This window comes from Aotus nancymaae, unplaced genomic scaffold (genome assembly GCF_030222135.1).
Source record: "Aotus nancymaae isolate 86718 unplaced genomic scaffold, 86718_ANA_hifiasm-v0.15.2.pri h1tg000006l, whole genome shotgun sequence".
In the NCBI taxonomy this organism is placed as follows: domain Eukaryota; kingdom Metazoa; phylum Chordata; class Mammalia; order Primates; family Aotidae; genus Aotus; species Aotus nancymaae.
Window position 1 is genome coordinate 39,625,231 of NW_026988417.1, and position 27,435 is coordinate 39,652,665.

Consider the following 27,435-nt stretch of genomic DNA (forward strand, 5'->3'; position numbering starts at 1 on the left):
TGAAGATTCACAGCTACACATTAATTAGGGAATCCATACATGTGCCCGGTTACAATATTTGTATAGGGAAACAGATAATAGAAAAGGCACAGATTCCCCCACAATCTAATAGAGTGTCGTAAGCAATATTTAAATCATCACGCCTTTCTTTTCAAAAACACTACTTCTTTCTCAATGCCAAGAGCTGGCTGCATTTCTGCATTTGGGGAATTTGAGATAGTTTCTCACATGGAAGTCACACCAGTATTCTAAATCATGTAACTAAAAGCATTTGGGGATGCAGTTTTTCTACACGAAAGGATATTGGAAAATGACTTTGGTAATCCAAATATTGGATTACCAAAACCCTGAAATATCTTTCAGTCCTAATGTAGACAGGAAGACAGAAATGTGGCCTCAGCAGGGGGCATGTGAGACGAAGGCAGTCACTGCCTCAATCACAGAACGCTGTCCACAGCAGAAATGCCCCGTGCAGACCCCATCAATGAAGAGCCCACCCAGAACAGTCCTGCTGCACTGGCAAACTGGGATTCAAGGACTCCTCCTCCCATTTCATACAATCCTCATTCCTCCTTCCCATCGGCGAGGCAGAAAGCCCCCTCTTCAGCCCCTGTATCTCGCTAAGCGCTGACTCGGGAGGGCGCAGCCTTTGTCCCGCGGGTCTCCCGCGCCCGCCTCGCTGTCCGTGCGAGCGAGCTTGGGCTCGACCCCCGTTCCCTCTGAACGCACCTGCAAACAAAGGCGCGCCGTTCCTTCGCCAACTTCCTCACCTTTGTCTCCCGGTCCTCCCGGGGTAGGACGGGGATGCCGCCCCAGGTGCTACGACGAGCCCCAGGATGCCGCGACCAGCCAGCGGGTGCCGTCGCTCAAGCAGCCGCACGCATTGCCAGGGGTTCAAGTTAAAGCGAGCGGCGCCCGCGCCTCCCTGCCCCGCCCGCGCCGCCAGCCCGCCGCCGCCGCCGCCCATTGGCTGCTGGGGAGGCGCGTGGCCCCGCCCCGTCCGGCCGCGCTCCCAGCAAGTGCTCTCGGCAGGTGTTCCCGCCAGGTGCTCCCGCCAGGTGCTCCCAGCAGCGAGGGGCTTGGCTCAGGGCCGGCAAAGAGGATCCCCCACCCCCATCTACCCTCTTCCTGGCACGAACGTTTCTCTTTTTGGACTCTCAGGACTTAGAAAGTTCATTCAAACCCCACTGAACCTCTTTAGAAAAAGTTGATGCTCTAGGCCTTCTGAGTTTCCGGTTTTTCTTTTCTTTCTTTTTTTTCAGACAGGGTCTCCCTGTTACCCAGGCTGGAGTGCAGTGGCGCGATCTCGGCTCACTACAACGCCTCCAGTGTTCAAGCGATTCTCCTGCCTCGGCCTCCCTAACAGCTGGGATTACAGGCGCCTGCCACCACGCCGGGCTATTTTTTTGTATTTTTTAGTGGAGACGGGTTTCACCATGTTGGCCAGGCTGGTCTCAAACTCCTGGCCTCAAGTGATCCACCCACCTCGGCCTCCCAAAGTGCTGGGATTATAGGGTTGAGCCACCGAGCCTGGCTGGGTTTCTATGACCCTGCCTGATTGTGGGGCGAGTTGGGGGATGGAGGGTAAGGAGGGGTGGTCAGGGAAGGGAGGTATTGCAACCCACAGCCAGAATGCCTTTGGGCAGAAAGGCAGAAACCAAACTGTAGTTTGATAAATCTGAATAATCAGATTTCAAGAGGCAGCAAATTCTGAACTGAGCTGGAAAGTGTTTACACAGTACCTGCCAATTTACACAAAGCACTTAGCAGTTCACCCCTACACCATTTTGTAATCCCTACCTCTCTTAAGACACCTTTTATTTATAGCTGACTTAAAGCCAAGATCCCACAGGCACCTCAACATTGTCATCTCTAGCTGAGCACCCCTCCCCCCAATATACATGGAAGCAGAAAATGTCCAGTTGGCTAAGTGACAGCACTTTAAGTAAGAGTCCTGTCTAGCCACTAGTCAATGTACGAGTTGGAAAGGAAAATTCAAGGTCTCTTACTGACTGTATTCTGTGAGCACTGAAAGTACTTCCTCTTTCTAATTGTTTCTGGGCAAGTGTAATTTATTTGATTGTCCAATTAAAGTGAAATAGGGAGGCTGAGGCAGGAGAATTGCTTGAACCTGGGAGGCGGAAGTTGCAGTAAGCCGAGATCGTGCCACTGCACTCCAGCCTGGGTGACAGAGCGAGACTCCATCTCAAAAAAAAAAAAAAAAAAAAGTGAAATAGAGCATATTAGCCATGTTTTGACTTTGACAAAGTTTCATATACCCCTTTTACAAATAAAGGAACAGAAAATAGGAAATACACATGGAAAATCAAGGGAGTATGTAACTAGTAGGTCTTGTTTGGATTTGGTAAAACACACCACAGGTGTACAGGAAACTTTAATGTTCATGTTTAAAAGAGGATCAGCTGTCTTCTCATTTGCTCAATATTTACTAAGCTCCTAAATACCAGATTCTGTGCAGAAAATTTTATATTAGGCTTTTCTGGTTAACAGTTGTCTTTCTAGGGAGGGCATGATTTAACTCATGCTGTATCTGAATTTATGACTGGTAACACTTCAATTATTCAGAAGAGTTATTGACAGTGAACTGTGCTGGCAACCACCACTGTTTGGAACACAGCCCAAACTGGAAGTGGGCCTGGAAGAGGGTTTGAGACTTGGGGTTCAGCAGCAGAACAGACAGCACCAAGCTCAAAGACATGAAACAAGTTCACAGGATTCTACCTGTCACCCCTTCAAAGGCTGCCTCTCCTTCCTTACACATAATACTGATGAGTTTGGTTATCTGATTCTCTGCCTATAGCAGGGCAGAAGCAACAAATCAGATGGGGCTGCCAGATGTCCACAGGGTGCAGCAAGTGTGACAGCTGAGGGTCTGCTGGCAGGAAGTCATGCATGACAAGTCCTGCCAACTCTGCCTCCTCCTGCTCTCTCCAACTTGCCCTCTTCTCTCAACTCCATGCTGCCACCCTAGTTCCAGCCATCATCTCTCATCAGGAAGGCTGCAGTCATTTTTTTTTTTTTGAGATACAGTCTCACTAGTGCAGTGCCTCCTATCTTGGCTCACTGCAACCTCCTCCTCCTGGGTTCAAGTGATTCTTGTGCCTCATAGATGGGGTTTTGCCAGGTTAACCAGGCTGGTCTTGAACTCCTGGCCTCAAGTAATCCACCCAACTTCAGCTTCCCAAAGGGCTGGGATTACAGGCATAAGCCACCGTACCCAGCCTGCAGTAGTGTTTTAACAGTCTCCCTGCCTCCATTCATCTCTAACAAGCTATTCTCACAGCAACCACAAGTGTCTCTTCAAAAAAAAAAAAAAAATCACGAATATGAGTATCCATGCATGAACCTTAAAGCCACAAAATGGCTTCCCACAGCACTGCACGTGAAGTCTACAATCGCTTTCAGGGTCTCAAAGGCTGCCTGGGATCAGGTCCTGCTTCTATCTCCAATGCTGCAACCACATTCCCTCCTCTTTCTCTTTGCTCCAGCCTTCTCTTCTTCCAGTTCCTGGAACATGCCCACTTACTTCCCATCCCAAAGCCTTTGCACCAGCTGTGACCCCTCCTAGAATGCTCTTCCCTGCACTGCCCACCTGACAAATCCCTTTCATCTTTTAGGAATCTCAGCCCCAAAGTTGATTCCTTTGGAAGATGTTCCTGACGGCAGTGTCCTCCCTGACAGCATCGCCGGCTTTTCCTTCCTGCCCCTGCTGCAGCTCGGTGTTATATATTTGGAAAATCGTCCATTTATTATTCATCTCATTCACTTTAGAGTGAGCTTTATAAACTTACAGAGGCTGGTTTTGTTTCTGTACAGTAAAGAATTTAACCTTGGCTGGAGAGAGGCCTGGCCTCTGCCCTCAGCTTCTGGGAGATAAACCCTAGCACCTTGGAATGTCGTGCCTGACCGGAGTGTTTCTGTTTGCCTTGGGACCTTGGGTCACACTAGGAGGTCTAACAGAGTGATCTGGGCTGGGTGCTTGGGCCATGCAGTATCAGCTCCACCTCTGGAGGGGCTTGAGACTGAGATTAGCCCTGGACCAGTTGTCTATGCCTACGGGAGGGAGCCCCAATAAAAATCCTGGACACCAAGGCTTGGATGAACTTCCCTGGTTGACAGCTGTCACATGGTAATGCCAGGGAAGTTATGCTGCCCTGGACACCGTGGGGAGAGGACAACTGAAGGCTTAGAATCTCCCTGGACTCTGACCTATGTGCTTCTTCCTTGGGCTGATTTTAATCAGAATCTGTTCCCTGTGACAAGCCACACCATGAGTATAACAGCATTCAGTGAGCTCTGTGAGTCCTAGCAAATTATCAAACCTGAGGGTGGTCTCACTGACTGTTCTCTAGCTTTGCAGTTTCCTGTTGTATTTTCAGCAGTAAGCACATTTCCTGACATACAGTAAGTGTTTAATACATCCACTAATGATTACATTTAATGAGTTATTACTTTTTAAGAGATTTTTTTAAATGGCCAGGTAATCAGCATATAATGCTTTTACAATTTAAATAACAAATTTCCTTTTGCAAACGCCTACTTATGAGTTAAGGTCCAGATCGAACAAATGCCATCTCTCCCATGAAGCCTTTCCCTGCTTCCGGAGGGCTCGTCATCCTTGCCTTTGTGTTCTCTGGCCCAATGCTTTGCTTTTGAAGCATAAGTAGTAATAAAACATGTTTCTGACCAGCTGGGCAACATAGCGAGACCCTGTCTCTACAAAAAAATTTTAAACATTAGGCTGGGTGCGGTGTCTGACATCTTTCCGAGGCGGGTGGATCACTTGAGGTCAGGAGTTCAAGACCAGCCTGGCAAACATGGTAAAACCCCATCTCTACTAAAAATACAAAAATTAGGCAGGCGTGGTGGTGTGCACCTGTAATCCCAGTTGCCTGAGGGGCTGAGGCAGGAGAATCACTTGAACCTGGGAGGCGGAAGTTGCAGTGAGCCGAGACCTTGCCACTGCATTCCAGCCTGTGTGACGAAACAAGACTCCGTCTCAAAAAAAAATTTTTTTTGGTAAACATTAGACAGGTGTGGTGGCTTGCGCCTGTAGTCCTAGCTACTTGGGAGGCTGAGGCAGAAGGATCCCTTGAGCCCAGGAGTTTGAGGCTGCAGAGAGCTATGATCTTGCCACTGCACTCCAGCCTGGATCACAGAGCAAGAGCTATCTCTAAAATAAATTAATAAATGAATAAAAATAAGACATCTGTTTTTGTGAAGGATATCTATGTTAGATAAACTCTGAGTCCCTACTACTGGGCACGGGGCTTGCCCAGAACAGGCACACAAATGGTGTTTATGGAATGAAGGCAGTTTTTAAAAACAGGTTTTGTTCATAGAAAGATAGGTTCAATTATATGTGAAATTCTGGTACATATTACAGCTCATTCCCTGATACATATGGTAGCTGTTACTGTAGTAACTATTATGAAGGTGTTCTATTGTTTTCTTTTTTTCTTTCTAAAAATAAAAACGTTCCTCAGAATTATGATCCACTTTAAAAACCAAACATGCTTTAAATAAAAATATGGAAGCTGATCACCAAACTTTTAAGAGGCATCTGACTTTCTAATTAGAATGAAATATCACAGTTTATTTACAAAATACAGAAAGAAAAAAACCCAACACACCTAACCACTCATCTTTCTTTCTCATACAAACCTAATTGAAAATTCAACCACCATACCAATAACCCTTTGATGTCCCCAAGTAGCATAGAAAAATCAATTTTACTTTCTTCAGACCTGCATTTAAACTGGATAATAACTGATGTAACGTGCAACAGCCATAATCCAATTTCAATTCGTTCGATTAGATGAGTATAAACATTAAACAAGAAAGTCACAGGATTGTCATGACAATGTTCATGCTGTTAACTCATTATAGAACAAAGCATTGTAATTTGCTCCTAGAGAACATGCTACTAAAATACATAGATATGAGTTTGAACTATCTGTAAGTGCAGTCCACAAAGATCTTTATATTGCCTCAACCAAAGATAAAAGCAACTTTGAACTTGGAAGCCACTTCAAACTCCCCTGAATTGGGGATAAGAAAATCCCTAAAGGATTCCTTAAATATTTAAGACTATTTTAACATCCATTTGTATGACACTGGCATAATCAGAGGATATCAAAGTAGCACCCAGGTCAGTGGTCTCAAACTATAACATGCATCATAACAGTTAAAAGGAAGGTGCCACAGTCTCAGCCGGATGCGGTGGCTCACAGTTGTAATCCCAGCACTTTGGGAGGCCGAGGTGGGTGGATCACAAGGTCAAGAGTTCAAGACCAGACTGGCCAACATGGTGAAACCCCATCTCTACTAAAACTACAAAAATTAGCCAGGCATGGTGGCAGGCATCTGTAATCCCAGCTACTCGGGAGGATGAGGCAGGAGAATCGCTTGAACCCAGGTGACAGAGGTTGCAGTGAGTTACATCACACCACTGCGCAGCCTGGGCAACAGAGTGAGACGTCTGCTCACAAAAAAAAAAAAAAAAAGATGGTGCCACAGTCTCACCTAAAGAATGTGACTCAGTAGGTCTCAAATAGACTCCCTGCTTTTTTCACATAAGTACCGTCCCTCTGACCCAAATGATTTGGAGGCAGGTGTTCTGTGGGCTGTACATTGAGGATACAAAGCTGTTTCTAGTGAAGCCGACTGGTACTGTGTGTCAGTGAAGAAAGTCAGATGACAGATAAAGGCACTGGAGAATGGGACGCTGCAGCTCGTTCTGTGCCCCACACTGCACTCTGAGCTCCCCGAAGGCAGCAACCATGCTTTACTCGTTTTTGTATCTTTTGCTCCCAGCTCAGCACTGAGCACTTAATAAATAAAGTGCATTTAGGGCAAAGTGGGATGCCCCTATACTCACACCTATGTGGATGTTAGAAGCATTCACCACGGGTACATTTCTGTGGGTCATATCACAACAAGGTTAACAGAGGAGGCAGGATGTTTTGGCAGGACCTTGAGGTAGATCAATGCCTTTCAAACTTCAGTGTGCAAATGCATTGTCTGAGGACTTGTTACATGCAGGTTCTGATTTAGTAGGTCTGGGTAGGGCCCTGTCGTTCTAAAAACTACATCCCAGGTGATGCCCAACTTCTTATTCAGAGGCTCCACTCTGAATGGCAAGAATCCAGACATGAATCATCCAAACTGTGATCACCAAGGACAAAAGAGCAGGAAAAAGATCTTCAGTGAGCTTGGACAATGAAAGCCAGGGAAGCCAGGTGCAGTGGCTTGTGCCTGTAATCCCAGCACTCTGGGAGGCTGAGGTGGACGGATCATTTGAGGTCAGGAGTTCGAGGCCAGCCTGGTCAACATGGTGAAACCCCATCTCTACTAAAAATGCAAAAATTAGCCAGGCGCGGTGGTGCCTGCCAATAATCTCAGCTACTCAGGAGGCTGAGGCATGAGAATTCGCTTGAATCCAAAAGGCAGAGGTTGCAGTGAGTTGAGATCGCACCACTGCATAGCAGCCTGGGTGACAGAGGAAGACGGTTTCAAAAGAAAAGAAATCCAGGGAGTTGTGGACCAAGAGTAATATTCCCAACTTTTAAAGCACTGTATATCTGATGATTGCTCTTGGAGGAATCTGTAAGGTGTATTTATAAAAGAAAACTCCCACTGCCCCACAAGACTTACTTATCAGTCACAGCAGAAGCTTAGCTTGCACTCACATGAGGATGTGCCCTTTATCTAAAAGACCTCCAGGGTTGCCACAGTATCTCTTTAACTCAACTCTAACAAAAATTTTGGAAAAAAAAGGAAAAGAAATTTTCCTGCCTGATGGCCTGGAGTCTTCCTGTTCTGCCCTGTAAAATGCAAAGGCTATTTATAATAAATGTGTACAACAAGAATCTTTGTTAAGAGGAAGAGATTCCCAAGCCCTAGGCAGGCAGCATAGCTCATTTTCTTTATGCAATATTCAGCAGAGAAACCTCCCACTACTCCAAAGACTACGGGCCATTCCCTGGCATTCGCTGTACTATAAAGAGATCTGACTTATCTCCCCACCAGCCACCACCCACCACATCTCTTCTTCCTAACTGCTGCAGAGGGTGGCAGGGGTAAGCATAAATTGTTATCCACCATGGTTCAGAATCCTAAGGGTGCACAACGTTCAATTATTATTATTATTATTATTATTATTATTATTATTAGAGACACGGTCTCACTCTGTCGCCCAGGCTGGAGTGCAGTGGCACAATCTTGGCTCACTGCAACCTCTCCCTCTGGGTTCAAGGAATTCTCCCACCTCAGCTTCCCGAGTAGCTGGGATTACAGGCATGTGCAACCATGTCTAGCTAATTTTTGTATCCCAAAGTGCTGGGATTACAGGTGTGAGCCACTGTGCCGGGCACACCCAGCCCTTTCAATTCTTAAAATGTTCAAGCATCTCCCCATTCAACCCCCTGGCTTGCTCTCCCAGGAAAGCAGAATTGCAAGGAAGGACAGGGGCACTGCACCCACAGGAACACAGACAGAGTCAGGGAGGGCCAAGGAAAAAGCCGGCTGTCTGGCAAGTTCCATGATTATAATTCAAGAAAATCATGTTTGTGTTTCTGCATCAGAAACTCAAGCTGAAACTGATACTAAACCCGTGGCCGGGAAGGTGGGTTTAGGAGAGTAGGAGAGTAGGGGCTAGGGAGTGAAGCCAAGAGGAGTTCTTCAAAAATAAATAATTTTCCCTCACTGCCAGCCCACCAATGACCTGACTTCTGTTGCTGCAGTTTTGCCTATTCCAGAATGTCATATAAAGGGGGTCCTGTGTAGTACCTAGCTTTCTGAACCTTGCTTCCTTCACTTCCTCAACTGAACTGTTGAGTGTATCAATAGTTCATTCCTTTTTATTGCTAAGAATTCCATTGCATGGATGCACAAGAGTTTGTGTATCCATCTACCAGCTGATAGATATTTTACTGTTTCCAGTTTGGGCAACTATGAATAAAGCCAATAATAAGAAAACAAACGACACGACTTTTTAAATGGCAATAAAATTTGAACAGATATGTCACCAAAGAAGATAAATGTTTTTCACAAACATGTAACGTGCTCAATATCATTAGTTGTTTGGAAAACGCAGATTAAAACCACAATGAGTTACCACTTCACACATTTTAGAACGCTAAAATAACAACCACCACTGCCCTAAACCAACCAACCAAAAAATCCTGGCAAAATGCCAACTGCTGCTGAGGCTGTGGAGCAACTAGAACTTTCTTACTTTGCTGTTGGGATTGCAAAATGGTACAGCTTCTCAGAAAGTAGGCTGCCAGCTTCTCATAAACATCAGCATGCTGTTACCCTACAACCCAAATCTTACATATTTGCCCAAGACGAGTGAACGCTTCTGTTCACACGGAAACCTGTGTGTGAATGATTATAGCAGCTTTATTCATGGTTCATGATTCACTTCCCTTTTAAGATGGATGGGCAACTGTCTCTTAATGGGTTTATCTCAATTTTCCATGTCCTCAGACCTGGACACCATCAGTCACCTTTAAAAATTCATTAGGAGATTACCAAATAGAACCACTTTACTTTCTTGGTGGTCACGAAACTCCATGCTCAGGAGCTTACTGTTGAGGCTGAATCCTAGAGGAGGGTTTAAGCAGGGGCTTACCCGATGACCGCTACTTCCAGTGCCAGGAAGCATAAAAAGAAACAAGCTGCTGTCTTTACTCTCAACTGTTCTTGATCTTGCCTCCCTCCTCCTCCTCACTCTGCTTTTCCTATTCCGCCTATGTGTCCTCATCCCCTAAAGAGATGTCAGCTACATTAGAAGGCCACAGAAACTGAGGTAGATACAATTTTGATTTTTCAGTGTTGTTTAAATAAAAATATCATATATAATTGCTGCTATTTGTTTTATCTTCACATTCAATTGGAAGTTCCTAATTTGAAGGGCAGTGTCCTTTTATTATTTTATTTTATTTTTGAAACTGAATCTTACTCTGTCATCCAGATTAGAGTGCAGTGGTGCAATCTCCACTCACTGAAACCTCCACCCCCCGGGTTCAAAGGATTCTCCTGCATCAGCCTCCCAAGTAGCTGGGATTACAGGAGTGCGCCACCACGACTGGCTACTTTTTTGTGCTTTTAGTAGAGATAGGGTTTCACTATGTTGGTCAGGCTGGTCTTGAAATCCTGACCTCAAACGATCCACCTGCCTCAGCTTCCCAAAGTGATGGGATTATAGGTGTGAGCCACCACACCTGGCCGACAGTGTCCTTTTAGATCAATTTTAGTGTATCACCATTCTGTACTTGTTTTTATAAATAAAAGCTTTACTGGAACGCAGCCATGCACATTCATTTATATCTTGTCTGTGTGTGCTTTTGCCTAACGTGGCAGAGACAGCATGACCTACAAAGCCTATTTACAGTCTAGTCTTTTGCAGAAAAAGTCAGCTGACCCCTCCTCTAGCAGAATGGCCATTTAGTCATTCTATTAATATAAACAATGAGTATACTATTTGTTAGCTTCGTATCGCTACTAACATGTGTGCAGCATTTTCTATCTTCAGAGCGTTTTTACTATCTGTCATGTCACTATAGCACCCCACTAGTCCTATTAAATTAGCTATTATTATTACCAACCCCCTTTTTGCAAACAAAATAGACTCAGAGGGAATACATGAACTCAATTATAAGAGGTGAAGCCAAAATTTGAACCTGTTTCATTCTCCAAATCACCTGCTCTTGTCACAAATAAATTGATACATCACACACAGCAAGGTGATTATTTAGTAGGCGAATGAAGATCAACTTGAATTTTCATCTGTCTAAATGCTCCATTGAGCTCATTCAATTAAAGTTCCACACAAAGTTTAAATACGGGGCTCTCGTTTTCTGAGATGACGTCCCCATGTACTCTCGTTCCTGGGACTTACGGACTACTTAGCCTACAAAAAACTTCTCTTGGTTACAATCTGTATTCCTTTCATATATGTTAGTTAATTATATTGATCAATTATCAGGGAGCTGATCTAGGTTTTTCGGGACCTAAAGCTTAGACAATTTCCCGGCCTTTTTTTTTTTTAAAGATTACAAAAATATCTTCCTTTTGCAAAATCATTTTACAAAAACCATGCGATCTCACTGCTAGCCCTGCTCCTAGGGCCTTAAAAGGGGCCCTAAATTTTTAGCCTCCTGAGTAGCTAGGACTACGTGTACTGTGTCTGGCTTTTTTTTTTTTTTTTTTAAGAGATGGGGGTCTTGCTATGCTACCCAGGCTGGTCTTGAAATCCTCTCCTCAAGAAATCCTCCCATGTCAGCCTCCCAGTGTTGGGATTACAGGGTGAACCACTGCACCCAGCTGGTTTTTAAAGTATGGTCCACAGACAGAATTATCATCACTTTGGAACTTGGTAGAAATGCAATTCTCAGGCTCCACCCCAGACCTACTGAATTAATCAGAATGGCTGAGGCTGGGGCAGAGCCAGCTTTGTTTGAAAAACACCCACAGAGCACACCGGACTTGCAGAAAAAGCACACTCCAGAGGAAGCTGAGGCATGCCTGCTCGAGAATCAGCTGTTCCACGTGCAATTTTCCTCCGATAGTTCCTGGTCACTGTTGCCACGGTGGTAATGACTGGGCTATGTCATTATCTCTCTGCCAACAGTAAGAGAAGCTTTGCAGTCGAGATACTGTTCAGCAGATGGATGTTTTCTGTTGGACACTAAGTACTGCTAAAGTTAAAAAAAATAAAAAAAAACACCCACAGTAGATTCCAACAAGCACTTTGATTTGAGCATCACTACTCTATTGGACCACAGATTCTGCTTTCTTCACTCATGTAGAAATTTTTTTAAAGCAAAGAGGGGAAACTGCATCACTGAAGTGACTGTATAATCTCTCTTTAGGAATGCAACAATCCAATGACCAGTCTGAACTATAAGCAATCTCAGTTTCAGAAATCCATGACACATGAGAGGTGTCATGATTAACCAGGAGAGAAGTAAAGGCTGGCAACCCAGAGTCTACTTTGATGGCTTCTGATTGCACTGATGATAAATTAACTGAATCCATGACATAATAATTGAAGGGAAAATGTATATTTAAAGACTCCTGATACAGCCAGAAGACTAAATCAGTAATTCCAAACTCTGAATCATCTCAGAAGTCAAGGAACTTTCCACGAAGGAGCTAAATTACTTACCTCAAGCAAAATTCCTTTTTATTTAAAGAGTTGAGACTGGACCAAATTGGTCCTTTTAACCACCAAAGAGCTATTTTATTATTTTTACCAACAAGGACCTCTTATTTTAATATCTTTTTTCTTTCACATTGGATGGTAGTATGCCAACCTTGTAACAAGGTTTGCAGGAGGCACATTATACATGCATGTAAAAACTTAATCACCACGCTTATGAACTACTAAAGGATCAACAGTATTTCTTTCTTTTTTTATTTTTATTTTTGAGACTGAGTCTTGCTCTGTTGCCAGGCTGGGGTGCAGTGGCACAATCTCGGCTCACTTCAACCTCTGCCTCCTGGGTTTAAACGATTCCCCTGCCTCAGCCTCCCAAGTAGCGGGGACCACAGGTGCGTGCCAGCACGCCTGGCTAATTTTTTATATTTTAGTAGAGACGAGGTTTCACCGTGTTGGCCAGGATGGTCTCGATCTCCTGACCTCATGATCCGCCCGCCTTGGCCTCCCAAAGTGCTGGGATTACAGGTGTGAGCTGCTGCGTCCAATCTGTAATATTTATTTCTTATACATTGTTACCTTGATTTGTCCTCACACCACCTGGAGTGCAGTGGCATAATCTCGGCTCAGTGCAACCTCCACCTCTCTGGTTCAAGCGATTCTCCTGCCTCAGACTCCAGAGTAGCTGGGATTACAGGCACCTGCCACCATGCCTGGGTAATTTTTGTATTTGTAGTAGAGACGGGGTTTCACCATGTTGGCCAGGCTGGTCTCGAACTCCTGATCTCAGGTAATCCACCCATCTTGGCATCCCAAAATGATGGGATTACAGGCGTGAGCCATAGCACCTGGACTATACCACTTTTCTCTGTTAATCAAAGGTATACTTATCAAGAATTTTAACTTCTGCTCAGCATTCACTAAACAGTGTTGAAGCTCTCAATTGCTCTTTTTTTTTTTTCTTTTGGAGACAGGGTCTTGCTCTGTCACCCATGCTGGTGTACAGTGACAAGATCATGGCTAACTGCAGTCTCAATCTGAGTTCAAGTGATTCTCCTGCCTCAGACTCCTGAGTAGCTGGAATTACAGGCACACACCACCATACCCAGCTAATTTTTTTGTTTTTGTAGAGAAAGGGTTTCATTATGTTGCCCGGGCTGATCTTGAACTCCTGGGCTCAAGCAATTCTTTCACCTCAAGTGCTGAGATTACAGTCATGAGCTACTGTGTCTGGCTTCAGTTGATATATTTTAACTCCCCTACTCAATAAAAATCCTTGGCTGGACATGGTGGCTCACACCTGTAATTCCAGCACTTTGGGAGGCCGAGGCTGGTAGATCATCTGAGGTCAGGAGTTTAAGACCAGCCTGGCTAACATGGCGAAACCTGCTTGAACCCGGGAGGCGAAGACTGCAGTAAGGCAGAGGTTGCAGTGAGCCGAGATCATGCCACTGCACTCCAGCCTGGGCAAAAGAGCAAGACTCCATCTCCCCCATAAAAAGATCCTTCACATTTTAGTGGGCCCATGCAGCTGTACATTGCACAAATGTGTGATTTCCCCTTTGGTCTCTTCTCATCTCTAAAATGCAAATAATAAAACCTGCCTCCTACGGTGGTTGTGAGAACTAAAATTAAAACACAAACGAACGTACAAAAAGATGGAATATCACTAGCACAGTGCCTGGCAAATGGCAGGCATCCTAACATGGCAGTTGATAGTCCTATGATGATCAGACAGGTTGTCTGAAGTCCTGACATGAGCTCCATAATGGACACTTGTTGGCTTGTTTGTCCTGGTCCCACCTCCCAGAAAACACTACTCCAAACCAACCCATGTGGCGACAGTGGGTTTCTAGCTGACACTTTGGACATGGTGAGCCTGTTACTAGATGGAGGTAGACACCTGGCTTTTGCTGGGTTAGCGTCTCTCCCTTAGGAATTTGGAATTGAGATACTGCACTCCTTTATTATTAATAGTTGGAAAAGAAATGTACCTGGTCATTTTCTACCATATGAACTAAAGCAGAGCGAAGAATGAAGCCAAGAAGAGAGGTAAAAGAAAGAAGCGCATCTTGACACAATATCAGCCCCTGGTCTGGTTTCAAGGCTTGGATACCTCTCTGCCTTGGGGCTCCAGGAGACAAACAGATTGAGAATTGTTTAAGATCTTTCAAATTGTTTTCTGTTGCTTGTTAAATCAATGATCATTATCACCCTCAATTTCACTGTGGAAGAATCCCAAGAGTCTGAGGTCAGTCTCAACTTGGATAGCATATGACCCCAAAAGTGTACACTTGGCAGCTGGGACAGCTATGTCCTCAGTACATGTCCCTGCAGAAGCTCCAGTGTGTGAGATTCCAAAAAGGAGGGGGTCCTTAGATAATAAACTATAAATTCAGACTTATTAGAGTTGAAGATTTCCATTCACCCGAAGGCTGGCAGAAAGGGAGATTCTGTGAAAAGGGTTCTCTGCTAAGGTCTGTCACCCACTAGCTGCAGAATCCTGGTCAATCTACTCTACCAGCTGAGCGTCAGTTTCCTTCAGAGTTTCCTTTGCAGTACACAAGGCAATGACAACAGCAACAATAATGGCAGCAAATGTACACATAGTGTTTATGAGTCAGGGCATAGCCAGGAAAACAAAAACTGCTCTAAGTGTAAGAAACAGGGGAAATTTGATGGGATCAGTGACATGGGAGCTGAAAAGCAAACAGGGACAGTGAGGAAACTGCCAACAGCAGGAAGTTACCACCATTTCCAGGCTGAAGGGCCCAAGAGAGGAGGTGGAGAACCAGGACCCAGGGGCCAGGGCTACCCACAGGAGCTCTGCCATGGCCAGTCTGTGCAGAGGTAGCTGGAGCCACACAGAGACACAGATAGAGACAGGTGAGAGGTACCCTGGCTTCTCCTTCCTTCAGCCTCCAGTGCCTCCCACAGGCCAAACCCAGGCAGAGCCAGGAAACAGTCTGCAGGGGTCAGGGGCCAGCATGGAGGACAGGAATGGAACTGAGGGCCAAAGAACCAGTGCACTTACTATGGATGTGCCCACACTGTCCTCAACCCTTGACTAGAATCACCCAGCTACGCCTTGGAGGTTGGCAACGTTATTACTGGAGGTACAGAGAGGGCTAAGTAACTTGCCTCAGAACACATAGATGTAGTGGCACAGCGGGGATTCAAATCTTAAAAATCCACTTTATTCCTTCCAGTGGTGTGGCAAATAAAAACAAAAGGCCACGCTGATGCAAGCACTACGTGTTTGTTGTTAGACAATGCAAATGTTTTAAAGATTGAATACTGGAACACTGCTTTTATGCTGTTTATACATAACAGACAAGACAAACAAACGTACAGAGTGTTCTTGATTATCCTGAACGGTTCCTATGCTCTGTGCCCCATGAGCCACGGCGGGGCAGGCCCTGATTCACAATCAGTTCCTAAAAACCAGTTTCCCCTTTATGAGCATGTTTCTAGAAGAACAATTCTCTCCATTCTTTCTTTTTTCAATAGGTATTTATCAAGAAACTACTAAATTTCAGATATGATGGTAGGTATTGATAGTATTCAAGAGCTGACATTTCTTTTTTCAGTTCTTACCCTTCCTATATGACAGTTAGTGTTAACCAATGGACTCCAAGATCAATCTGATGGTGTTAGGGCCTAAATGATGTATATTATGATGATTATACTTCATATAATGAAGTATAATCATTATACTTCAATAGTCATGCTGTGTCATGCCTCTGCCCTCCTGCTCCATGTCTGTGGCAGACATGACTAACAGATCACAGAATGAGCCCAGTTTCGGTATCATGGTTATTCTCAACTCAGCACTCCAAGCTCCTAATGTCATTAGATCAAAGATGGCAAGTAACCCTACTTATTCTCCTAGCACTAGAATTAAAACAGGCTGGGCACAGTGGCCCATGCCTGTAATCCCAGCATGTTAGGAAACTGAGGTAGGAGGATCACTTGAGGCCAAGAGTTTGAGACTAGTCTGAGCAACATAGCAAGACCCCATCAATGTAATTTTTTTCTTTTTTTGAGACAAAATTTCACTCTTGTCGCCCAGGCTGGAGTGCAATGGCACGATCTTGGCTCACTGAAACCTCCACCTCCCGGGTTCAAGTGATTCTCCTGCCTCAGCCTCCCAAGTAGCTGGGATTACGGGCACCCACCACCACACCCAGCTAATTTTTATTTTTTGTATTTTTAGTAGAGACAGGGTTTCACTGTTGGCCAGGCTAGTCTTGAACTACTGACCTCACGTGATCTGCCTGCCTCGGGCTCCCAAAGTGCTGGGATCATAGGCGTGAGCCACCGAGCCTGGCCAATTTTTTTTTTTTTTAATTAGCTGGGCAAGGTGGCATGTGCCTATAATCCCAGCTGCTCAGGAGGCTGAGGTGGGAGGATTACTTGAGCCCAGGAAGTCCAGGGTGCAATGAGCTATGATCTTGCCACTGTACTCCAGCCTGGGTGAAGGCATGAGACTTTGTCTCAAAAAAAAAAGGCCCAAAAATTAGGCAAATTTCTAAAGGGACTGCTCTATAAACAAAGTGGGCCAGAATTTTAGATTCTGAAGGCAGACATGGAATACACGTGAAACAACAAAAACTTCCAAGAAAAAAAAGGCTTTGATATTTCTTGGTTTAGAACTTTGTATTAATTTCCTTGCCAATTATATAATTGCTTATTTTTCTTAACAGGCTTATTACCTAGGAAGGCTATGGTATTTATTTATTTATGTATTTATTTTTTACGGTATTTGGGCTCTGAGGTACATGTGTACATCCTGCAGGATTGTTGCATAGGTACATACATGCCATGGTGGTTTGCTGTCTCCATCGCCACCCCCCCCAACCACCGCCTACATCAGGCATTTCTCCTGGTGTTATCCCTCCCCATTTATCCAGTTTGCCAGTCTGTGTCTTTTGATTGGCGTGTTTAGGCCATTTATATTCAACGTTAATATTGTTATGTTTGAATTTGATCCTGCCATTTTGTTACTGGCTGGTTGTTTTGCCTGTTAGTTGATGTGGCTTCTTCATTGTTTTGTTTTTTACCATTTGGTACGTTTTTGCAGTGGCTGGTACTAGTTGCTCCATTCCCTGTTTAGTACTTCCTTCAGTAGCTCTTGTAAGGCAGGTCTTGTAGTGACGAAATCTCTCAGCAATTGCTTGTCCATAAAGGATTTTATTTCTCCTTCACTTATGAAGCTTAGTTTGGCCAGATATGAAATTCTGGGTTGTAAGTTCTTTTCTTTAAGGATGTTGAATATTGGTCCCCACTCCCTTTTAGCTTGAGGGTTTCTGCTGTGACATCCACTGTGAGTCTGATGATCTTCCTTTGTGGGTGACTCGACCTTTCTCTCTGGCTGCCCTTAGGATTTTTTCCTTCATTTCAACCCTGGTGAATCTAACAATTATGTGCCTTGGGGTTTCTTTTCTTGAGGAATATCTTTGTGGTGTTCTCTGTGTTTCCTGGATTTGAATGTTGACCTGCCTTGTTAGGTTGGGAAAGTTCTCTTGGATAATATCTTGAAGAGTGTTTTCCAGCTTGGATTCATTCTCCCTATCACATTCAGGTACACCGGTCAAGCATAGATTAGGTCTTTCCACATAATCCCATTGTTCTTGGAGACTTTGTTCATTTCTTTTCACTCTTTTTTCTCTAATCTTGCCTTCTCATTTTATTTAATTGATTTGATCTTCTATCTCTGATATCCTTTCTTCTGCTTGATCGATTCAGCTGTTGAAACTTGTGTATGCCTGACGAAGTTCTCGTGCTGTGTTTTTCAGCTCCATCAAGTCGTTTATTTTCTTCTCTAAGCTGGTTATTCTAGTTAGCATTTCATCTAACCTTTTTTCAAGGTTCTTCGTTTCTTTGCATTGGGCTATAACATGGTCTTTTAACTCAGAGAAGTTTGTTATTACTCACCTTCTGAAGCCTACTTCTGTCAATTTGTCAAATTCCTTCTCTGTCTTTTCTTGTTCCCTTGATGGTGAGGAGTTGTGATCCCTGGGAGAAGAAGAGGTGCTCTGGTCTTTGGTGGTTTCATCCTTTTTGTGCTGCTTTTTTCCCATCTTCATGGATTTATCTCCCTTTGATCTTTGAAGCTAGTGATTTCAGGAGGAGTCTCTGACTGGACGTTTCTTCTGTTGAGGTTGGAGCTATATCTTTTTTGGCCTGTAGAGGGCGTTGCTGGGCTCTCTCGGGTTCAATCAGGTTGTTGGGTGGGTGGTCCTTTCCTGGAGTTTGTTGGCAGGTGAGATTGGCCCCGCCTTCCCCATGTCCTCTCTCCCAGAGCTCGCTCTTCCCGGTTGGGGTCAAACTGGTGTATTTGCTGCCACTGGTGTATTTGAGCACTAACAAACTCAGTTTGAGTTCTGTGGAGGTGGGGCCTGCCAGGCCTTATGGTCTATTTCCCTGCTTTCAACTCTGCTTCCCTCTGTGAGACGGTCCGTCCTGCTGGCATTAGTCCAAACCTCCGCCCAGGTCCCTGCGACAATGCCCCGTGGGAGCTGCTGCTCAGATTTGCATCAACAACCCAGGGTGCCCCACAGTCTGGCAGGGCTCTCGTGGACCATGGGTTGGAGGAGGGATGAGGTAAGCACAGGATCTGAATTGGAGCACTGAGCGGGTGAAGTCCCCTGACTCTCCGAGCTGGCTGCACGTTTCAGGTGGGGAAGTGCCCCCCCACCCCCCGTCTTGATTTGCACCCCCTGGGCGGCTCTCGCCCTGTGGTTTCTTCCCTGGGCTATTTTCAGTGCCCTATCAGTCCCACTGAAACGAATCCAGCACCCTGGAATCGTGGACTCCTCTAGCTCTCTGCGTCTCATTCACTGGGAGCTGCATTCCAGTGTTACCTTCTCACGGCCATCTTTGTGCCACCCGGCTTATGGTATTTATTACTAAATACCTATTATTTAGTGAATGTTGAAATTTATGAGCACTAACATATCAGGTTCTATATACTACTATAGAAATAGGAAAATATGAAGTCAAAGTGGGCCCTAGATACCCCACTCGACTTGTGGGTATCTCCTGAAATGAACAGAGTATGAATGAATATGCACTACATTTCACCACCTTCAAGTTTAAATGGAAGAGAGAAAAAAACATTCAAGTGTCTAAAAACTTAGGTACCAAATCATGTTATACATCATTTTGGGGGAAGACATAGTTCTCTGGCAATAAACTGCTCACCCATGAAATGAAATAATCCTTCTAGGAAAGAATGATTCATTATTTAATAAACATTTTCTGTTTTTAACTTCACTGAGAAAAATAAACGGGAGGAAGTGCTCCAGGAATCTCAACAAGCAGCATCCTCTGCCTCCAGCCCACTGTGCCTGCCGCTGCCAGTGCAGGTGAGGGAGAGCGGAGTGAGGGGCCGCGCAGTAGGACAGTGTTCTCTCCTGAGGGCCCACTGGGGCCAGGGGCCCGTGCCAGGCCCTCTCCCATTTATTGTCTTACAACCAAGCTGCATGGAGTTTCCAAAGCTTCCATCTTTATACAAGAGGGCCCTGGGGTACAGTGTGTAACTGGCTCAGAGTCACCCAGCCAACAGATGCAGATCACAAAGCCAACTGGTGTGCCTGACTCCAAAGCCCCTTTCATTTAAGATGCCATATAATCTGGACCACCCAGAGGAGAGAGAGTTGGGTGAGGAAGATGGAGGAGCAAAGCCGAGTAGCAGAAGGGGCTCCCACCACCCTAACTGTAGAAGGCTGAAAAATATCCCAAAGAATCAGGTTCTAATCCCTGGAACCTGAAAACATTACCTTATATAGATTATATATATACACACACACACACGCATTTTTATTTAATGGCTGGGCATGGTGATGGCTCACATCTGTAATCCTGGCACTTTGGGAGGCCAAGGTGAGAAGACAAACTGAGGTAAGGAGTTCAAGACCAGCTTGGCCAACATGGTGAAACCCTGTCTCTACTAAAAATACAAGAATTTTTAGTGGTGGCTCATGCCTGTTGTCCCAGCTACTTAGAAGTCTCAGTTGGGAGGATTGTCACCTGAACCCAGGAGGGTTGCAGTGAGCTGAGATTGCACCACTGCCCTCTAGCCTGGGCAACAGAGTGAGACTCCATCTTAAAAAAAATAAAGGGGTGCGGGCTGCGAGGGGTCTTCACAGTTGTGATTAAGGATTTTGACGTGAGGATATTATCCTGGATTATTTGACATGAGGATAATATACTGGATTACCTGAGTGAGCCCTAAATCCAATCATAAAAGAGAGAGATAGGGAGATTACACACTCAGAATAAAGTGATGTGGCCACAGCCAAAGAATGCCGGCAGCCACCACAGGCTGGAAGAGGCACGGAACGGGTTCTTCCCTAGAGCCTCCAGAGCAAGTGCAGCTCTGCTCACACCTTCAGCCCAGAAAAACTGATGTGGAGTCCTGGTATGGTGGCTCAAGCCTAAAATCCCAGCACTTTGGGAGGCCAAGGTGGGAGGCTTGCCTGAATGTAGGAGTTCAAGACTAGCCTGGGCAACACTGTGAAACCCCATCTCTACAAAAAATTCAAAAAAAAAAAAAAAAAAAGTAGCCAAGCTTGGTGGGACACATCTGTAGTCCCAGCTACTGAGGAGGCAGGATCCCTTGAGCCCAGGAGGTCAAGGCTGCAGTGAGCTATGATTGCGCCACTGTACTCCAGCATAACATGGGTGACAAAGCAAAACCCTGTCTCTTACAAGAGAAGCAACAAAAAACTGATAGTGAATTTCTGGCCTCCAGATTGTGAAAGAATAAATTTCTGTCATTTTAAGGCAGTAAATCTGTGGTAATTTGCAGCTACAGCAAACAAATACTCTGACCTGCTAAGCACAAGCTGGCAGTTGTTGCTATGTCCATTCCAGCTCTGCTGGGCCCTAAGTACCAAGAGATAAACGCCTATGCTGCTAAGGGACTCTTAACTCCTTTTCTTCTCTTCTTTTTTTTTTTTTTTTTTGAGATGGAGTCTTGCTCTGTCACCCAGGCTGGAGTGCAGTGGCGCCATCTCAGCTCACTGCAGCCTCTGCCTCCCAGGTTCAAAGGATTCTCCTGCCTCAGCCTCCCAAGTAGCTGGGACTACAGGCACGGGCCACCACACGAGGCTAATTTTTGTATTTTTAGTAGAGACAGGGTTTCACCATGTTGGCCAGGCTGGTCTTGAACTCCTGACCTCAGGTGAACTGCCTGCCTCGGCCTCCCAAGTGCTGGGATTACAGGGGTGAGCCACTGCACCTGGCCTCAACTCCTTTTCTGAAGTTTCCTCTTCCTTCCCTTGTGTGGGCCTCCGCACAAGATAATTGGGGTGTCCACACTAACAGCTAAAAGGAGTAGGAAACACTGACCCATTAATTTAGAATTCGTGGTTTCAGATACAGTTCAGCCACATTTTTGTATAAAACTGAGCAAGTTGTGTACAAATTCTATGTCTCAGTTTCCTCATCTGTAAAAGAGACATAATGCTATACCCTATAGTCCTGAAAGGACTAATGGAGATAATGTGCAGAGATCCTCAGTAAACCATAAAGCATTGTGTCAAAACATGCACAGAGTTCTGATTATTCTCCCCTTCAGACAATCAAAAGTATTTTTATGCATCTAATATAAGGATAACATCATGATGAATCACACACAAGGAAGTATAAGACATGGTGCTGGCCGACAAGGAATTCACAATCTAACCAGGGAGACACACACATCTGTGACATTAGTGACAACCTGAGGTTGAAGAGATCTAGTACCATGAAGATCTGCATGACTGCAGGGATGAAAGCACAGGGCGCGGTGTGCTGTGAAGATTCACTTCCATTTGTAGGAGTGGCGTATATTTCCCCACCCCTTGAAGTGAGGTAAAGTTACGCATCTTGCTTTGGCCACTGAAATGGGAGCAAAAGCACTAAGCATCATTTCCAGCAGAAACGTTCCGAGTCAGCGCATCTTTTCCTTCTGCCACCATTGTTGCCAGTACTCTAGTCTAGACAGTGACTGTATCATCGGCTTTAGACAGAGAATGAGGACAATGACACAGGGAGCTGTGTCTTCAGCCAATCTACTATGGACATTTAGCAGAAAGAGTTGTTGTAAGCCACTGAGAGTTCTGGTTGTCATTACAGTCTAACCTAGCCTGTGCTGAAGGACACCTAATGGTGATAGAAAGGCTAATGGAACAGGTGGCACCTGCAGAGTCTAAAGACAGGGATGTCACATAACACTGGTATATGGCTTGACAGTCATGTTATAAAGTGCTTCATGGGACTCATGGACCCATGTCATTACCTGCCTATTCCTCTTAGTACATCCCATGAGGGCAAGGACCATGATGTTCTCATTTACGGCTACATCCTTGGTGCCAAGCAGAGTGGCAGACATGGGTGTCTTAATACATGGGTGTCTAATAAATCCCCAGAAAGCTAGATGGGATCAACAGAGGAAGGAGGAGGGAGGAGCTTGACATCTCAAGTTAGGAATGAGGAAGACGTGGCCTTGGACATGAAGAAAGCCAACTTCGCAGATCACTGTAAGATACACAGGAAGAAATCTGGTTACATTATAATGATAAAGTTTAAAAAAAAAAAAAAGGTGGGGCCGGGTGCAGTGGCTCACGCCTGTAATCCCAGCACTTTGGGAGGCTGAGAAGGGTAGATCACCTGAGGTCAAGAGTTGAAACCAGCCTGGCCAGCATGGTGAATCCCCGTCTCTCTTGCAAATAAAAAATTAGCCGGGCATGGCATACCATGACTGTAATCCCAGCTACTTGGGAGGCTGAGGCAGAATTGCTTGAACCCAGGAGGTGGAGGTTGCAGTGAGTCAAGACTGCAGTACTGCACTACAGCCTGGGCGAAGAGAGTGAGACTCCATCTCAAAAAACAAAACAAAACAAAACATAAACAGATGGTACCCTATCTGGATGATGACAGCCATTTCTATCCTCCTGCCCTGGTTAGCATATTTCTACGGAATTTTAAATGTTCTAGTAGCCTCATTCTATGGTATAATCTGTTCTACCAGCATGGCCCTGGGGCCTAAGGGAATGATTAACAATGTTATGATTAGAAATGACCCAAGATTTGACAACTGAAGATATGTATCATCTTCTCTCTTTTTTTTAAAAGAAGCACTCTAATTTGTACAGTGTAGACAGACATATTTAAACCTTATCTTTTATTTTTAAAAAATTTTCCTCTTTATTTTCAACCCTTGACTTACTGAATTTAATGAATAGTATCAGGTTTTATCTTTCTTAATAAATATCTTATAAGCTTCAATTACAACAGTGAAGAAGACAAAGCAACTCTTAAGCTCAAAGCTGTACAGAGATGAATCAGAACATTTCCTTTAGGCAAGAATGGGCTGAGACAATCACTCTAGGCCACTGAATTTGTGGGGGCAACAGTAAGAAGCTTCACACCATCCATTAGCTATAATGTTTTTAGTAATTGCTGCTAATCTTTGTAATGAGATTCCCGGTGGTGGAGAAAACTGGTTTGGCAAGCAAGTACCTTTAGGGCTGAGGTGGTTCTGTGACACTATTATTCTCTGATTAATGGAAAAGGCCACAGTGTCATTTGGATAGGTCAATAAATACTAATTGGCTGTAGAGATAAAATTTTAACTTTGTGTTCTTTTAGCTGCTTAGGGATTTTACAGAGAGGGGGAAAAAACCCTCAAAATACTCCTGTATTAGAATGCATAGCATTTCCCAATTATTGAATAATAGAGAAGTCAGAGAAAAATCTGTATTTCAAACACTCTATTGGTTAATGGGGCATTACAATTGAACTCTGTTTGTTTATCAACATTTATATCCCATTTCCTTCCCAAAAGAATTAACTGGCTTACAATAAAAGGCACACACTCTAACAGGTTCTAAAGTTAGAAAAGTAAAATTTAAAGCCAAATACAAAAAAGAGGAAGTAGTTCTATAAATTAACCAGGCTAAATATTAGTTGGAACCACATTCAACCATTTCTGATCCACAAAAACAGTAATGTCGTATGATTCTATCAGATTACTACAATTGAGGATTTATCTTGAAACTTCCTGGCAAAAAGGAAACATGATAAACTATACAATTTCCCCTGTTAACCAAATTCTTACATGCAAATCCTTTGAGATGAAATCTTTTCTATATACTGAAATCTAAAAGAGATCTGCATTTCAGTTTTTTATGCACAAGCAACTTAACAATAGAAAGGATGTTTTTAGTGATGATATTAACAAAGAAGTATAGATTTCCTTCATAGGATCATCACTTACAACTGTACTGAATGCAATGGAAGTGCTGTTCATAAGAATACAATACTTTTCAGAGAAGGCACAGAAGGTGGGGGTGACAGGGGGCTAAGTAAATCAAAGTCTGAAAATCCCTCTTTGCTATCCTGTGTCCTGATACAGCGTTATTCAGAATCCCTAGATCAATGTTTTCTGACCTGGCAGGTCCGAGCAGTGCTGGCCCTCTGAAGGTTCACTGATAAGGAAGCCAATAACGTGTCTTCTGCTCATCCAGTGTTGACTGCAGGACAGCTCAGAGCCTTCAACAGCTGTGTGTTTTAGGGGTTTCCTCTGGGAGCAAGACATTGCATACAGTGTTCCCCAAAATTATGTGAGTATGGAATCTCTTTTTCTCTAAACACCAGTTACTAAGCTGGTAGAGTGCTCAGCTCAAAAACTTTTTCGAGGCCGGGCGCAGTGGCTCACGCCTGTAATCCTAGCACTTTGGGAGGCCAAGGTAGGTGGATCACCTGAGGTCAGGAGTTCAAGACCAGCCTGGCCATCATGGTGAAACCCCATCTTTATTAAAAATAAATAAATAAAAAATAAAAATAAATAAATAAAACTTTTTCGAAAATTTGACCAGGATCAGCGTTTTTCAAACTATGACCCATCAGTGGTCAGAAATACCATTTAAAAAGTTAAACAAGTAGAAAAGAGTAGCAAAGAAAAAAATCAAAGGGCAGGGCACACAGTGCAAGTCAGAACTGTTGTGTGACATTTCTGTTAGTTAAGCGTGTGAAGGCACAGTCGGGCGCAGCTGGGTAAGTGCTTGGCTCAGCTGTGCTGCCTGCGGTGGGGGCAGGCAGGGGTGAGACCTGACATGTCACATCGTGGGCTCTGGCTCCATCCTGAGCAGCAGGGAACATGTCATGTTTTTTTACCCATCAGAAAACTCACTTGGTTGAAGATTGTCGAGGACATAGAGACAGATGGGAGTTAAAGATCAGGGGTGGAGGAACAGGTATAAGAAGCACTTAAGAAAAATTAACCAACACTTGGAAATAAGACAAAAGGAGGACAGTGTGTCTTTCAATGTCACAGCAGAGCAAATACTTAACGGATCCTTACTTCCCTAGGGCAGTGCTGTCCAACAGAAATACAATGCAAGCCACATTTAGTAATTTAAAATGTTCTAGTAGCCACATTAAACAATTGGAAAATGGAAGTGAAATTAATTTTAGTATTTTATTTAATCTAATACGTCAAAAATACTATCATTTCAATGTGTAATCAATATGAAATTGTTCTGAGACATTTTACATCTTTGTAATACCATGTTTGTGAATTCTGGCATGTATTTTACACTTTACAGAACATTTCAATTCAGAATAGCTACATTTCAAGTGCTCAAGGCCATCACAGAAATCAACAGCCCAGCTCTAGGGAAATGTGTCTTTGTCTAACTTTGCTAGTGATTAGGGCTCAGACTCTGTGACAGTAGCTGCTAATCTGCAGAACATTAATATGTTACAAGTAATTTTTGCAACTTTCTGCTATGAAAAAAAAAAAAAAGATGACCCCAAAGGGTGAGGATTTCATTGCCAGTAGAACATTAACCATGATTTGTGTTACGTCTTTGGTTTCAACCGTTTTATTACGATGTGTCTAGGCAGCAGTTGTGTGTGTGTGTGATTCTTCCTGGCTTGAGGTTTTTTGAAACCTTCTCAAATTCTTGAAAGCACAAGTGCTTCCTGGTGGCTCGGTTATCAGGTTTAGAAGATTCTCAGCCTTTCTTAGGTTCCTTCAAACTGGCGTTGGTAGCCAGCTATGAGTTAAATAAATCTTTGGCATGCATTCACTGCGTATTTTAAAATTTTTTATTTTAATTATTTATTTTTTTTGAGACAGAGTCTCATTGTGTCGCCAGGCGCCATGCTGGAGTGCAGTGGTGCAATCTTGGCTCACTGCAACCTCCGCCTCCGGGATTCAAGCAATTCTACTGCCTCAGTCTCTCAAGTAGCTGGAACTACAGGCACGTGCCAGCACACCCAGCTAACGTCTGTATTTTTAGTAGAGACATGGTTTTACCATGTTGGCTAGGATAGTCTCGATCTCTTGACCTCATGATCTGTCCACCTCAGCCTCCCAAAGTGCTGGGATTACAGGCGTGAGCCACAGCGCCTGGCCTAAAATTTTATTTTAAGCAAACTTACTGGGCATAATTGATGCTCAATAAACTACATATATATTTAAAATATCCAATTTGATAAGTTTTGACATACATATATGTACCTGTGAAACTATCACCACCATCAACATATATCTATAACTCTCCAAGATTCTTCCTGCCTTGTTATAATCCCTGCCTCTGTCCTTTCCCAGGTAATCAATGAACTGCCTTCTGTCACTACAAATTAGTTCACTTTGCATTTATAGAATTTTACATAAATGAAATCACATACTACCTTTTTTTCTGGTCTGGCTTCTTTCACTCCACACAATTATTTTGAGATTCAGCATGTTGTTACGTATATAGTTGTCCCTTGGTGTCTGCAGGGAATTGATTTCAGGACCACCAAGGATGCTCAGGCCTCTTGTATAAAATGGCACAGTATTTGCATATAACTTATGCACATCTTCCTGTATACTTATAATACCTAATACAATGCAAATGCTATGTAAACAGTTGTTATACTGTATTGTTTTTAAAAACTTTTATTATTTTTTATTGTTGTTTTTTTTTCTACATATTTCCCATCTGCAGTGGGTTGAATACGTCGATGTAGAAAATCTGCAGATACAGAGGGCCGACTATATCAATAGCTGCTTCCTTTTTACTGCTGTGTGCGTATCTGTTGTATGGATATACCACAGTTTTTCTATCTATTTACCTGCTGATGGATATGTGAATCATTACTCACTGTCGATACGATACCCTGTTTTTTGTGTTTTTTTTTTTTTTTAATTTTTTTGAGATGGAGTTTCACTCTTGTTGCCCAACCTGGAGTGAGTGGCGCCATCT

The 27,435-nt window shown here is 43.9% G+C and overlaps 1 protein-coding gene and 2 non-coding genes across 7 annotated transcripts in view; 1 reads left to right on the top strand and 2 right to left on the bottom strand.

The window, feature by feature from the left end:
* APBB2 (amyloid beta precursor protein binding family B member 2) overlaps positions 1 to 27,435 on the bottom strand; it is a 404,376-nt gene that overhangs the window by 43,460 nt on the left and 333,481 nt on the right. The gene's annotated exons all lie outside the window — the stretch shown is intronic.
* On the top strand, positions 11,479 to 11,734 carry LOC135272122 (small Cajal body-specific RNA 13). The gene has a single exon (XR_010340222.1). It is a non-coding gene; the product is annotated as a small Cajal body-specific RNA 13 (non-coding RNA).
* Positions 12,318 to 12,423, bottom strand: LOC135272182 (small nucleolar RNA U13). The gene has a single exon (XR_010340271.1). It is a non-coding gene; the product is annotated as a small nucleolar RNA U13 (small nucleolar RNA).